Raw genomic sequence first — 14,152 nt, 5'->3', positions numbered from 1 at the left:
TTGCAGCAGCTCCAATTGGAAATTTACATTAATTTCCCGTGTAAACGAGCACCCATCATCATCATCATCATCATCATCGGTAGCAGCAGCAGTGGCAGCAGCGAGCATCCAGGTTGTCATGTTGTCTGATTATCGGGCTAATTGTGTGATCTGGGCCGTACGATAAGCGGTCCTGTCCGCGGGCGCGCTCGCGAACGCCGGGCCCACCATCGGTGCGCTGGCGGCGGCATTAAACACGCAAATATGAAAGCTGATGGATAAGGTTGGCCACCCGTTGGCCGCGAGGGGGCTGCAAGGTCGTTCGGGGTTTTGCTCTTTTCGCGAACCCATCCGCGCTGTGTCGCCTCGTTGTCGTTAATCTTGTTTGCCTCTTTTTTTTTGTCCGCTCCTGTCACTCGACATCTCGATTGGTTGCAGTTTACGTTAAGCACGTCCGACGACTGACCGGGCCAGTGGTCAGTTGTGTTGTGCGCGGATTCCATAATGAATTCCATCGTGCCATTCGCGCGCTATCTCTCCCTCTTTTTCACTCTGTCGCTCTTCCGTTACCGAAAACACAATGGTGCGGCGCCAACCGTACATATAATTAGCATTTTCATTTCGACGCATTCTGTTGCGTTCCAGGGGGGCAGGGGAGGTTGGAATCGTTTTGCACTTTGGCTGCCAGTTGCCCCCACCAGAGGGTCGAGGTGATGCCGGTTCAATTTGTAACCGCTCGTTAGCGACTGTGTTTGTTTGGTGTTGGAATTCGTGTTACTGTTTTTTTTTATGTTTGAAAACTGGATTGTTTCCTTGTTATTGCTAATTTCATCTTTTTCTCCTTACAGCGTGTTTGTTTCTGTGATTTTTTTTCCGGAATACAGTTTTCCATTAGAAAATCCAAATGTTTTGCCACGTAAAATGAATCAGCTTAAAGCAATTCACCAATTTGTCGGCATAAACCTCCAGGCGAATCATTGAAACGGTTTATGTTTCCCTTCAGAATCCGTTGCTTTCCGTTCAGACAAAATGCTTAGCAGAGTACGACACATCACGGATCACCATGCAATTGGAACAGTAAAAAAAGGAGTAAAATGGCTGGAATACCTTTTTTTGGGCGGGACCGTACACGTTTACGATCAAATATCTAAACACCGAGCCCGAGCGCACACACACCGGTTGATGTGCAATAAAATGTAAATGCTGACCTTTCCTTTTTTACGTGGGATTGTAGGCTGGAGCGGCTGGGGGTGGGGTGTCTTTTTATGAGGAACAGTTCTTGGGCGATCCGTGAGTTTCGTGCTGCGTGAACGTGCCCCGCGGTGGAATTTCCTTTTAATCATATTAGCATATTTTTATGCTAAACAGTGCTGTTCTTACTAAAGAGTGTTGATCTGTTAGGGTTATGGAAGTTATTGGAAGTGGATAAAAAGGAGCGAAAGAGAACGAGAACCTTCTCAGGGAACAGCATCCCCGTTGGACCATTTCGCATCCATTCGTTTGAGTTCCGTCTAGCGTTTGACAATCAAGCATGCCAGGCTAGAGACCAGGCTAGCGACCTCTCACTCGAAGCAGGCGATGCAATTACGAAACCGTTATCCTCTTTAAACGGCCCACACTCCGTTGGCTTCTAAGCAATTCTTCAAATACTTTTCGCACCGACGGCAAGCGACAGCGAAGGTTATGCGGACCAAAATTCTTCCGCAACCAGGGAGCCACTGGACTCCCGGTGACAGCGGACCTGCCGCACAACGGAACCTGGCGTCTTGTGGCGTGAAGAATGCATGAAAAAAGCATAGTGCGGGGTGAGGGGTTTCGGTGAAGCAGTAGAGCAGCCACCACCGTTGTGACCGTCGCGTGTTCGACTAGAAATGCGCGGCCAATTATCTGATAATCGGTATCGGGCGAGAGTAGCGCAGCGCAGCGCAACGCGGCGTGTAACACCAGTTGCAGCGCGGCCACCGGCACGAGATTGGCGCCGTCCGCTTACACCGATAGCGGCGCGTGGAACCGACAGACCGCAAGATACCGGGGGGACCTGCAGAAAAGGGTGAAAGTAACGATGTGTGGTCATGTATGGTCGCGGGATCTCGTTTGGGCACCACCTGACGCACACTGGGAGTGGAATTAAAGTTCAAGAAATCAAAATAAAATTACTCACATCGAGGGCCATAATGGACAGCGCGTTTACTGACAAGCGAGTAGCCCCTAGTTATGCTTTTGATGTTGGCTAAAATTGTACGAAGCATAAGTAATCTCAAACCGGATCATAAAACTCCACAGTGCAAACGTTGTACCGTCGTCGAATGTACTGCAAGTTTCCGTTTCATGTAAGTCCATTGCCTGTAAATTCAAGTCTCAGCCCTCTCGATGGTCGCGGTGCGCGACATTGTGAATGGACCTGTGTGCCCCCGTGTGCCTCTTCTTTCACCGAGGACCAGAGGAAACGGAAAACGGCGCGAATACCGGCTTCGGCGTTGGCGCGAGTAATTGGTCTCGCTATTTGCCACGCCACAGCAAAGTGGCCTCGACATGCACGACATGCTGACAACCCCACCCCGGGAGGCCACCAACCGCTCCGTGCAATGTTGCAGTATCGTTAGCGCACCACCACGATGGTTTCGATATATGAGGTGAGCGTGCGCGTGTCCATCTGTCCGCTGTGTGTGTGTGTGTGTGTGTGTGTGTGGGAAGTAATGTTTTTAAAAGCCTGGATTTATGAAGTTATTATGCTTATCGTGACACGACAGGCCCCCGTTAGCGAAATGACAACCGCAAGCTGCACATGCACGCACGCACCGCACCGCGCCAAGCGAGGTGAAGACAGCCAGCAACAAACAAACAAATAAAAAAAGACCAGAGGTTAGCGAAAGAGACCTCAAAGAGGCTAGTGCCACACCGCTACGGTACGCGTGATCGTGATTAAGATCTTGCATTGCGGAAGCTGGAGTATCGACTGGTTTGGTATCGACATTGATTGAAGCCTTGTCCGCGGTCCTGGAGGTCTGGTCAATTCCTCTTCTGTCAATCACGCGACGCGCGTTGACAGGTCTCTGGAGAGAGTGAGAGAAAGATGAAGAACGCTCGTAAGAAAAAGGGGGATCTAGAAGAGGACACTCTCCCCTTTCTTTTTGGGTGGTAAATGCTTCGTTATTTACTGCAACTTTGATGTTTGATTTTCCCATTTCTACGAGCGAAGAGAAGAGTTTTTCATCTCCAAGTAACCAAACATAGTAACCAGGGAACGCCAAGACCGCACGGTTTATGACAGGAGCAGCAGCATAGGAAACCCGGTTGCATGCTTGGCTATCCAACGGTCTAGTAGTCAGTGAGTGGTTTTTCAGTCCACCATCAAGCGCAGAGCACCAGCAGCAGCAGCACCAGCAGTAGTCCCGACTCTTTTGACCAACTGTCGCTTAACAACTCAAGTATAGTAAGTTTCTTTTCCAATTTGTTTTCCAATTTCCAGCTCTTCAAAACCGAAACCCCAACCGAAAGTTGCCCCGTGTCCATCCGAAGCCCACATTTGACTCCGGTGACCACCGCCGGTCAGGAACAGCGCCGCGTTTATCCAACAGCCCACAGCGCGGACACCGTTTGTTGATGAAGCCACAGCATCCCACTGGCCACGAAGAGCCGCGCGCGCGTAATGCTTTCATCACATCAAGCCCGGGTTCCTTGCTCCTTGTACTTCTTGAAGCCTCCAGGAAAGCCGATACGGCTCGGCAATAGTTCAGAGCGAAGCAGCAATAGGAGAAGAAGGCAACACAACACAACTCATCGGAGGTACGTGGCGCGCGGGCGCGCCCAGAGGTGAGTTCGAGGAAAGTTTTTTCATAAATTATTTTCACATCCCCAACAATCCCCCCCGTGTGCTTTGCCGGCTATGAAGTTCCGTGACCGGGCCGACGGCCTTCCCTAACGATCTCTGGCTACACTCGTCCCTAGTTCCAGTTGTGCGAATCCTTTTCGCTTGAGGTTTGTGGCCCATGTTGGGATCGTGTTTCTCTATGATATGCTGGCCTCACGCCCGGCCAGCAGAGGGTGGCATTACTACATGCTACCAGGCAGTGGTGCTGGTGGTGGTCGGGGAGTCCGTGATGGAGGGCGTCATAATCTTGATGATGAGTTGACTCACTGTAGCTGACGAGTGTTGGCAGTTGATGGGAATTATTATGAGGTGGTGCGCGAGTATGAGCAGGGGGAGGCCCAAGTTTCATGTTACCGATTCTCATTATTATCTCCGTAATCGAATCTTGAGCCCGACTTGGGGCCGAAAGTTTTCCCACGCAACCACAACGCACGCACACGGACGCCGCCGCCGCCGCCGCTTGGTCGCAAATGAGCAACGTTTGTTGACTTACTGCCTGCTAGCGAGGGGAGGGGGCGGAAAGTTGGACCTCATCCCCACGGAAAAGGGTGTCGAGTCTCCTTCTCGAGATCCTGCAAAAGCGACCGAGGATCTGCCGCAGCCGCTGAAAGGTTAACGAGTGCAGCAAAGTGTAACGTATCGAGTAATTAATGTGTTAGACAACTGGGCGTAAGGATCGGGGAAAGGAAAGAGAGAGGCCGAGAACGCAATCTCGAACACCGTTACGTCGAGTTTTCCCTCCAGATTTTAGGTCACATTAGTGTGTACCCTTACAGAGAGATGTGTTCGTTTCCGAGATCGTGTTGACGAGACAGAGAAAGAGAGTGTCCAGGTCTAATGACATCGGCAGAGGATGCTCAACAGATCGTTTATTATCTTTCTTTTGACGACAACAACGCCGGTGACGACGACAACGACGACGACGACAACGGAATCCTGGTACGGTGCTTTGTGTGTTGTGCATAAATTACAAATTTGAGGCCGACAATGAAATGATTAAAATTCCGCCCAACTTCCCACAGTGTTGCCCTTTTGGCTGTTGACTCTCGTCAAAGTCACTTTTTTGATTACTCTTCCGAGCGGTGTAGCGAGACCAATGCTAATACCTCAGAACCAGGCCTCGCCTCGTAAGTCAACACAGTGTAGCACTCCTTTCACCATTGATGGTCCTCCTGCACCAGAGCGAAAGCAACAGCAAACTTTGGCAGACGGCAACGGGTATAATGTTAATTCTATTAACGAAGACGATCGCTCGTCGCATCTCCTGGCGCCCGGGACATCGTCGCCGTTCATCGTCCTCTTCCCTGCGCAAGGCGAATGTCAAACATCGAATATTGAAAGTGGCCCGTGTGGCGCTGATTAAAATTTAATTGAATTATTTAGCTTATCGACCTGTGGGATGTACTATGGCCTTGGCGTAAGATCGGGAATGCTTCTCGCACATGCTCCATGGCCATGGTCGTCGGGTGAGGTTTGCGTTAATTTCTAAGCACCACCACCGGGATGTTCGGACCAGCGCTGCCAGGTCTTCGGTTGCCACCATGATGCAACATAATTGTCCACAAGCTATCCTAGGCCGTACCAAGGAAAGGACACGCTCACCAGCTCGGCTCGGCTCGGTCGCTCGGTCGGTCGTTGGTAGTAGCAATTTGAATAATCCAATTAAGCGACAGATTTATATTACCGAACGCCGGGAACCACCGATGTCGTTCACTTCCGTCTTGTCCCAGTACATTGCGTGTCCTGTACTGAGGAATAAGGGGATGCAAAAGGGGAGGAGCGTGATAAGTGCGTACCAAGATGCCGACGTGCGACGTGAGTCTTCTCTCTCTCTACAGAGCAAATGCTGCCGAAAGTCGAGGACACTGCTGAGCACCGAAAAGGGAGTAATCCGGACAGCCCATAGTGGTGGTGGTGGTGGTGGTGGTGGTGTGTAAATGATGCAGAAAATTGAATTTTACCTCGCAGCTTAGCGGTCAGCAGGACAGATGGGTCGAAAAGGGGAGCCACCAACGATTGACACCGAACTGGTTGCTTCACCTGGGCCTGGGGATCGGCAGGACGGTTTTCCCGAAAACGCTTCCAAAAATTGACGGAATACTTGGAGGAAGCGGATTGCCAACTTTTAACATTTAAACCCCCGGCCAATGGACTTTCGGTTTACTTTTCCATTATCCCCGGAGCGCTTTAAGTAATCCTGCTCCGGTCACTGAAGGGAGTAGCAGCAGCAGTAGCAACAGCAGCAGGTTGGTGAACCAGTGACCACTCTCGTTAACGTTACTTACATACACAAACACACAAACACACACACAGAGACGAGGCTGCTGCTCCACTCGCCGTGCAAGTACCCGCGCGTGGTGATTTAGATCTTAATCAGAAGCATGCTCTGGGGTTCCTCGGAAGACGCCAGCTGAATACATAATCAGCAGTAGCAGTAACAGCAGCAGTAGCGTCGGGTTGATGCATTTAATTTACGAGTCCCGGTGGCCGCCGCCAGGTTTCGGGGTGCCATTGGCTCACACGGTGGTATTATGGTAGTTTCCGCTCCTCCAGGAATGCTCCTCCGCTGATGGAGGGCCGATGTCTGGCCCTCCTTTACATGCCATTTATCTCGTCACCCTCCGTCTCTCTCGTGCGCGCGCGCTCGCGCATGGCATGCCTTAAATGGAGAAAAGAAGTTGTAACCAACTGACCAAAGGAATGGCATCCGGAGGGGGACTGAGTGACAAAAAACAAGCTGCCCCCGAGCCTCCTCTCTCTTCATCGGTTGGTTGGTCCACGGGACGTAAGATTAAGGACAATCTTTAAATCAATTTCCATTTAATGAACTAGTTCAATTAAACTCAATCAACCGATTGGTTTATGGGACACCGCGGCTGGTGTGTGTGTGTGCCCGGTTGCACAGGAGACCCCGGCCCGGTTGCAGTGGTACGGCAGTGGACAGACCCACAATGTGTAATTGCATTGATTTGTGATGCACTTGGCGAGCATGTTTTTGCTGCTGCTGCTGGTGCTGCTGCTTCTGTGCGGACATCATCTTGCACGCACGCTTGGTTCGCTCGCTAGCTCGATGTTTGGACTGCATTTTCGATGATCCACCAGGTCCAGACCGGTGTTCCGTGTTGGCACGCTGCCAATGCATCGCGCCAAATGGCTTGTAGACCGCCGCATCAGCATCACAACGAGATGAACCGCGAACCACAGGATGTATTGACCAACTTTTCTTTGAATGCAAATGAACTCATCCAACCGCCGCTTTTAAACTGTGACTGACCGATTGAACATCTTGCGCGCTGGGGGTCAATGTACTACTGTGTTCAAAAGTAAGATTAAGGTGGCATGGCATTCAAATTGCCCGTATAAAGGAATATCTTTAATTTTGTATTTTTAGCAGGTTGTCAGTACTGTTATTGACATCCATGACAATTTTCACGTCAAAATATTCATTAGTGTTTGAGATACGTATTATTTGGCGAACTATTAACGGTGAATGCTTTGTTTTTCGCCATGTCGAGAGTTTTTAAGCAGACAATTTGCATTAAATATAAATTTTAAGCTGCGTATTCAGGTATGAGAATGGCATTTGATAACGATACTCTGTTAAAAAAAAATACAAGTAGTGCAAAGACCTCCAGGAAGTTCCGAAGCCTGTTGAAGAGGAACGCTCTGGGCGACTATCAACGTCAATTAACAAAGCTCATGTCCAGAAAATGCAAAGATTTGGTGTAGAAAAACCGTCGATTAACAACAACAAACCTTGCTGATGATATTTGTATATCAAGAGGATCGGTCAATTACATTTTGAAGGATGTTTTGGGCCTTGAGCGCATCAGAGGTCGATCACGAAAATGCAACATTTCACGCTGCGTTAGTTTTCCTTGACTTTTTTGCCAAAATTTTCACTTTTTTTTTTTTCTACCACCATATTCACCTGATTCGGCTACATGTTGCTTCTGGCTATTCGACAAGTCTAGAATTCCGTTCCTGGGACATGTTATTTTATTTTTTGGACACAGTAGTATAGTATCAGAGGCCCCTTCTTACTCTCTTTTCAATCATTAATCAGAAGAAATGAGAAACTCGCACACTTTTAAATCAAAAACACCGAACTGATTCAATCGATGACCTGACGGAAGCGACCATTTTGTCACGATCGTCCAGCGATCGCTGTAATGGTGTCCTCATCCCCCCAAAATGCTGACTGACATCTATACACCCCGTTTGATCCACCGCCGCCCAACCGCGGATGTGTGTAAACAAATTAGCGTAAATGTGGCCACTCCACACACACACACACCGTCGTACTTCCTGCCGCACGCGATCCTCTGTCGGAGTACCGAAGATGATTTGTTGCCGACAGGTTCTGGCGTCTGGCGTCTAGCGTCTAGCGTGATGATGATGTTGGCTGCCGGGCACACGATTATCACGATTTAGCATGAGATCGGCGCCGCGGATTAGGAAATCCTAATTGGCGTGGCGCGGTTCAGAAGCAGCTTCGATGTCGGTGTCGCTGTTACTTCTACTCTGCTCGCAACTCGACCATGACCATGGAGAGCAAGTGAAACCATAATCCATCTCACCCCCACCACCGTTGTGGCATGTTCCGGACATGTTTATGGCCACTGGATTGATGTTATTTTTTGAATGGCCGTCCGGCCACCCTCTCTCTTACACTCGTTACCTTTTCCGGTCGTCACAAAAAGTGTCGCCATGACGCAGAATTTGGTTTATATTTAAAGCGACTTTGCTAGTGGGCGGTTGGCCGTGCTCCGTGTTGATCGTGGGCCCAGATGGAGGAAGATGAGGGCTGGGAACAAATCGTTGTTTATGTTTATAATGCTACGGAGCGATGACGCTTTGCCGCGGTTCGGTTTTTGAAAACCATTTTTCATCCCGCGTCTCGGTCGATGTGTTCCGAATAATGATTCGCCAAAAAACATTGGTTCCTCAAGCAGGGGCTGACCAAACGTGACCGAAAAATCTGGTGCTGCGTTGTAAGCGTAAAACGTTCCTTCTTGAATTCTTGGCTGGTGTTTGTTTAACCCAAAATCGGATTACCAAAACGCGCCTTCCCCGTACAATGATGGTTCGCAGAAATCGAGGAAACAACAAATGAATGGCAATCAGTGCCGGAGAGTTCGGACCACAGCTGGACTCTCTAGAGTTGATTAAGTGTGTGCGACGTGGAGTGGAGCAAGGAAGGAATGGAGGTTGAACATGCTGCGGCCACCACGTATATTCAAATTCCACGAGTTTGGGACGATCAACGACGACGACGACGACGACGATGGCGGTTGATGTCGCCGTGACTTGTGGCGTGTGTGGGTTCTGGTGGCGTTCTCCCGAAATACGCATTCCTGCACGTAACGTCGTCGTCGTCGTCGTCGTCATGTTGCTGACCACAGGGACACAACAGGGGCGCAAGGTGCGATGATGTGTTGTCGTCCTGCCTAAAGGTGATCGCCGTTGTTCGCCATCGACGTCGTCTGGAGGGCGTCAGTGAGTCAGCAGCAGCAGCATGTTAAGTCTGCTGACCAGCGCGTGAGTGTGACAGACGAGCCTGTACCCTGTCCGGTTGCTGGACATTGTTGGGCTCTGTTTTTGGTGTCCTGGACGCGCAGACTAGGGGTGGCGTTAATTGAAGTATTCGGTGGCGGAGTGGCAGCATGTGGGCACAACTCGACAACTCGATGGCCGATGGTGTTATGACCCCCCCTTGTTTGGGAGGGGCAGGATTATGTGGCATGGGGTGACATTTTGTGTGTGTGTAATTTTCTGCCTCCATTTTTATTATTTGCTCTGTCGCCCCCCTCTTTGGTGACAGGTGAGCGTGGGAAAATGGTAATGACTGAACATGGAAGTCCGGGAATGCAGCGCTTGTTCGGTTGCGTGCAGAGAACGCCGAGAGTGTATCGATTGGAACAAATTGTACCCATGGACCTGGTCGCTGGTCACTTTAAATACGGCGCCCCGAAAACATGGAAAAGATGCGGAATCGAAAACATACAAAACAGACGCACGAGATGGATGGACGCGTATTTTGAAGTTGAAAAAAAAAACGCGAAAATAAGAAATAAGGGATAAAACTCTCTCACGAGAAAGAGAGAGAGAGCGAGCGAGCGAAAGAACACGATTTTGCTTTTAGCAGCAGCAGCAGCAGCAACCAAGGGAGCATCATCATCCGTGGCGACACTGTCCGATGATCAATTTCATTGCGACATTTATTCATCATTAATTTGCAAACCAACAAGGTTGGCGATTCCGACAAGGATACTTAATGCTGCTCCGATGTGGATGTGTGAAACACATTGTAGCAATAGTGTGAGCGAGCGATCGTGATGCTGCTCGCTCGCGAATCTGTCCGTCTGTCTGTCTGTCCTTATGTGAATCATCATTCTGCTTCGTGAAGTGCACGGACAACATATTTGATGTTTCATTCACAAACGGTCTGCTTCGTCTGCTGCGCTTCCCTAATTGATAGCGTGCTGTGCGAACGCGACACCGCATGATACCGTCTGCTGCTTCTACACGATGGCTACACAAAGGTGCTCACGATGTCCCCAAACACACACACACACATCAAACATCTCATCAATTTTCATCACTCCGGGCACGGGCCGTCTCCGACCGACAGACCGGGCTCCTCGGGAATCAACTGATAAATGTTCGCGCGAACGTTCGTCGTAGACGTGCTGCCGTCGAAAGAGCGGCCCTTTGGCCGAACACGTGCACACCTCAGCCAACGGCCTGCTGATGGGCTGTTGCGCTGGTATAGTACGCGAGAAAAACTTGCGGAAGAATTTCCCGTCCCGCGTGCACGTTGGATGAACACTACGACGATGGGCGCTCGAGCAACTCAAACCGACGACCGAGCGTGTTCGGGTTTTTGTCGATGAACCAAGAGATGCGCGACATCGGAGAGAGCGAACGCGCTGAGATCTTGATGTTCCCCGCCCGGCAAGCAGCAGCACGAGACCGCGCGAGAGCTCACACCAAGCTCCATTGTTTTCGCCAGCACGCCAGCAGCACCAGCAGCATCGCGCGGTTCCAGCATCGTCCTGACTCGAGCATCTCGTGCAGTCCTCACGGAACCGTCGGACGAGTCAGCAGCAGTAGCAGAGTAGTGGTCGCGACTCGATCACGTCGTCGGTGGTTGGTCAGTGTGTGCTTCTTGTTTCGCTCCGGGGTTCCGGTCCACGGTTGACGGTTACGCATCGAAGACGGCGATCGGAGTTTCGGTTATCAAACGGCACAAACACACACAGTGGTGGTGGCCACTAGTTGGCAATAAATCAACGACCCGGACCCTCGTCCGGGTGCGCTCTGGTCCGATTCTTACGGATCGTTGTGTCCTGGGCGCGAATCCGTGCGCGAAAGTGAATCTTTCCCGAAAGTTTTCCCCGACCCGTTTGGGGCCATCCCGGAGCTCCGGGATCCGGATTCGGAGGATTATTTATGGTGTTGCATATGGGCGCTATGAGGGAGGAGGAGGATTGACCGCATGGAGGTGCCAAGGAAAAGCAGACAATTCCGTGGAAATGATGCGTTACAGTTGGAAGTTGGATTCGTAACTCGTCCTGGAGAATAGCTTTTTCGAGCGCTTCGACGCCATTTCACGGACCACGAAACACGGTTATCATCGTTGTCGGCGTAGTTATTGCTGTTGTCGGTAGGAGGAGGTCAAGCGAAGAAAGTAAAACGCGAATTGACATAGTTCTGGTATTGGCCGCCGCGTGACCTAGTGCCCCGTCTCTGTGTGCGAGTGTGTGTGTTTGCGAGTGTGCGTATTTGTTCTGGTAGGTCATTTCGATTGATCGCGGTGCTTGAGCTTGTTATTTGGCCAGCGCTCGATTTTACGAGGGTCCATAAATTGAATTTCTCCCGTGAAGATGCTCGCACACACCACAGTATCTGGTGGAAATTTAAGTGAGAAAAATTGATTTCCATCCAGCAGCGTGGTGCGTGCTCAAGTGGCGCTGGTTGGTGCTTGAAGTGCTTGAAGTCCGTGTGTGTGTGTGTCTTTGTGTTTTATGTCCATGTTCCTGGCGCGACTCGATGTTCGAATCGATCGGAGGAGTCGTAAAATTCCTTTTCAGTAAATATTTGTCTCCGGCAGCAGCAGCAGCAGTAGCAGCGCGTCAGTGCGTGAAGTGGTGACGCTCCAAGAAGGTAGTAGTAGTGTCCAGCGCCGACCATCCGGCAGCATCAAGTTTCCAAATATTCTTCCCCGGGTCGTGTGCAGTGCAGTGCTGTGCTGGAAGTCGTTAATGGCCTAGAAGTGGATCAAGTATTCCAAAGTGGTACCACTGCCCGCTAGGGGGTACGTATCCGGTTGCAAACGAGAATCGTGACGGATGGACTCGCGTGCCAGAAGCCTTGGCCGGAAGAAGGAGGAGGAGGCAGGGGGATCATCACACAGTTAAAAGGTAAATTGTACAAAAGTGACCGACGGTAGCACCGGGCGAAAATGTTGATCTCCGGGTCCGGTATCGTGACGGATGTTGTGGACGTGCTCGTTGCCGCTGGGATTCCATCTAAATTTCGTCTTCGAGTCTTGACTCTTTGAACTCGAAATCGATAAGCATCCCTTGCCCCCCAACCTGTGCCCACTGGTACCATTTTCATTAGCTTTCGCTTTCGGCTCTCGGCTTTGGCTTCATTTTGAGGATTGCGGGAGCAATCAGCAAGAAGACCGGCTGGCCACTGGCCATCGGTCGGCCATTCTCTGGCAAAATAGGCTAAATTAGTAGCCGTCGACCTCTGGCTGGCTGGCTGGCTGGCCGGTCGGTGCTTATTGGGAACATAAAATCGAGTAATCAACTAGCGCCGGATAGCCCCCGGATAGCGGCCGGTTACGGGTACTGCTGGTACGTGCACGGGGAACCTAATGGCAGAATGAGAGGAGGCAGGCCAGGCAGGCAGACCTAATAGAATGTACCCCGAGACAAGAAAAGGGGTGGCATTCTCCCCGGTGGGGTTGGGAGGTAAATGTGCTTCTCGTGGTTTTATGGGAGGAATATTTGTGTCCGGCTGCCTCCTGCCGTTGGTAATGGAACCGGGTATACGCACTCGGGCTAAATACGAGCCCGGAGTCGTAAAGACGCTTGAGACGATTCGAGAAGGGACAATATTGAGTCTTCGGTCCGATCCGACCACCGATCACCATTTTGGGTGTCACTGGGCGCGACATTTTCACTTACGTGGCGCGTACCGTCGAATGCCGTCTGAGGAGAGGCCGTTAGATGAAGGAGAGTATGCGGGAAATTAGTCGGGAGTGCTGGTAGCATGATCAGCTCCTCGTGTTCGTTTATTGGTTGCGTTATTTTTGTCCCAAAAAACATTAATTGCTCCAAAAAAGGGGTCATCTGCAACATAACCTTAATACTAGTGAGTATGGTCACTATTTATATAGAAAACTTTGGAAAACTGTATCCTCATGATGAAAAGGGTAAATAATGGCCCCAAGCACTGTAGAGTTGTCCTTTCAAATCCAAGTTCTATCCGACTAAGAGTCTGCAACCAGCACAACGCCACGAATTCGCTTAATTCTACTCAAACAACTCAACTCCCTTTTTTTCGGATCCTTGCTCTCTGTTTTATGACGAATCCCCGTTACGACGATACATTCCTCCTTTCTTCAGTTCGTTTTTCTCTTCTTTCTTTTTTTTTGTATGCCTTTCAATGTAACTCAATCATCATTTCCACGGCAAACGAAGGTAGAACCGAGGGCGTCCTATGTCAACAAAGATTACCACAGAACTCCTTCCTTTTTGCTTCCCTAACTGGCAGCATCGAGCATCGGGAGCGTCGACGACTGGCGCCACCAAAGAGTGGCAAAGAGCGAGCATGCCTGCATTGGCCTGCGCTGGTTGTAACATACTTCATCAATATTTAAATGCTGTACTTTGTTACCTTTCTCCATCATCGTCCTACACACACACACACACGTTTGCGGGGGATACCGACTTCCTTTCGTTATTCTTTATCACCAGCACCATCATCCCGTGCTACGTTCTTTTTCCACGGGTCCTTGGGTTTTTTGTTGCGTGACAGGGAAGCGCTAGCTCTATCTGTCTCTGCGTGTGTGTGTGTGGCCTTGTTTGCTATACTTGTGGGGCGCCTTATGAGCCCCATGAAAGAGGTGCTACAGCCAATGGTACATGATGATGGTTTTCGCCTTTTGAACATTACTTATCATCCACGGGCCCCGAAGTACTACCCTGGGAGCGATATCCGAATGGCGGAAAGCTTCCAAATCCAAATCTCTGTTCGTTCGTTTTAAACATTTAAAGCATATGGAAG

The sequence above is a fragment of the Anopheles darlingi genome, chromosome 2, assembly GCF_943734745.1.
Source record: "Anopheles darlingi chromosome 2, idAnoDarlMG_H_01, whole genome shotgun sequence".
Taxonomy (NCBI): Eukaryota; Metazoa; Arthropoda; class Insecta; order Diptera; family Culicidae; genus Anopheles; species Anopheles darlingi.
This window is presented reverse-complemented; position numbering follows the sequence as displayed.